The 1,433-nt window shown below is 61.4% G+C and overlaps 1 protein-coding gene across 4 annotated transcripts in view; it reads left to right on the top strand.

Moving 5' to 3' along the window:
• Nucleotides 1-492: 492 nt before the first annotated feature.
• The window catches only part of ZNF395 (zinc finger protein 395), a 25,175-nt gene continuing 24,234 nt past the window's right edge, over nucleotides 493-1,433 (top strand). For 3 of the 4 annotated variants that reach the window (XR_015869830.1, XM_088447563.1, XM_088447561.1), the window contains exon 1: nucleotides 1,263-1,433. This exon is cut by the window's right edge and continues 109 nt beyond it. The gene's annotated coding sequence lies outside the window, so the exon portion shown is untranslated. Of the gene's footprint in view, nucleotides 576-1,262 lie in introns of those variants that run through there. The other variant, XM_088447562.1, reaches the window with a different exon arrangement.

Genomic DNA, 1,433 nt, shown 5'->3' with positions numbered 1-1,433 from the left:
CGGCTCTGCACGGGGTAGGGGTCCTGAACTGTCAGTCAGTCAGTCAGTCAGTGAGTAGCAGGAGGAGGCGGGGGTCCCTGTGCACGGTATAGCCCGGTGTGGGGGGCTCTATATCTCCCTTTTTTGTTTCCATAACAAATACACGAGGTCCGGGCCGCACACCCACCTGCCACCACCGCGCTTGCGCCGCACGTCTGCACAACAACAAGGCGGTAGACCGGGAGAGGGGTGAGGAGGGGGCTGCAGCACACAGCACATCCCCCCGGCCCCTCTTGTGCACCGTGCATGCAGCAGCCACGTGTTACTAACAGGCTCCTCTGCTTGTTACTGTGACACCCCCTTCCCATGTTTCTATTACAGCCAGAGCTCCCTGTGATTGCGATGCCGGTCACTGCTGCTGCAGAACCCTTAGCCCTGCAGAGCTGTCATTCAACTGTCTGACAGTCCTTAAGGCGCAAGATGCTCTGCAGCAGCTGCTGCTCAGATCCAGAGCTGGCTGGGAGTAGGCACTTATATATGTGCAGTGTGACAAGCAGCTGAGGGGTAATGAACACCATGAGTGGGGCTGGCTGGGGGTAGGTAATGCACTGTGTGAGTGGCAGTTATGTAATGCAGTGTGTGAGTGGCAGTTATGTAATGCACTGTGTGAGCGGCAGGTAGGAGGGGATGCACAACGAGTGAGTGGCAGCTAGGAGGGGCTGCACTGTGAGTGGCAGCTGGGGGGTAGTGCACTGTGTGAGTGGCAACTAGAAGGGGCTGCACTGTGAGTGGCAGCTGGGGTCATGCACTGTGTGAGTGGCATCTAGGAGTGGCTGCACAGTGAGTGTCAGGGGATGCACATTGAGTGGAGTGTGAGTGGCAGGGGATGCACATTGAGTGGCTGTGGAGTGTGAGTGGCAGGGAATACACTGAGTGGCTGTGGATTGTGAGTGGCAGGGGATGCACAGTGAGTGGCTGTGGAGTGTGAGTGGCAGGGGATGCACACTGAGTGGCTGTACATATGCCGGAGTCGCAGGTAAGTCGCAGTGGCAGCGCACGCCGTGTATGCTCCCCGCCTGCCTGCGCTGGGTGGGTGTGAGCCGCTGGCAGCCAGGCCGCCAATGGGAAGCGGAGGGTTGAGCATGTGGGGAGCTTGTTTACAACTAGGAGCCGCGGCTGTGTCTCACCCACCCGGCGGCCGGCAGCAGCAGCAGCAGCAGCAGGAGGAGGAGGAGGAGGAGGAGGGGGGAGCGGCCCAGCCACACTGACAGTCAGCCGGAAAACCCGGCGCAGGAGCAGCGAGCCTCCAGTCCCCACCTCCCCGCCGCCGCCCACACCACCCAGCACGGAGCAGGGCAGCGGCTGCAGCACACCCCGGGGCCCGGAGGGCGGAATCCGGCCAGTGAGAAGCATCAGCTGGGGCCAGGATCCAGGGCGGGATTGTGCTCTCTCCG

This window comes from Taudactylus pleione, unplaced genomic scaffold, assembly GCF_031769625.1.
Source record: "Taudactylus pleione unplaced genomic scaffold, aTauple2 ptg000434l, whole genome shotgun sequence".
Taxonomy (NCBI): Eukaryota; Metazoa; Chordata; class Amphibia; order Anura; family Myobatrachidae; genus Taudactylus; species Taudactylus pleione.
This window is presented reverse-complemented; position numbering and strand designations above follow the sequence as displayed.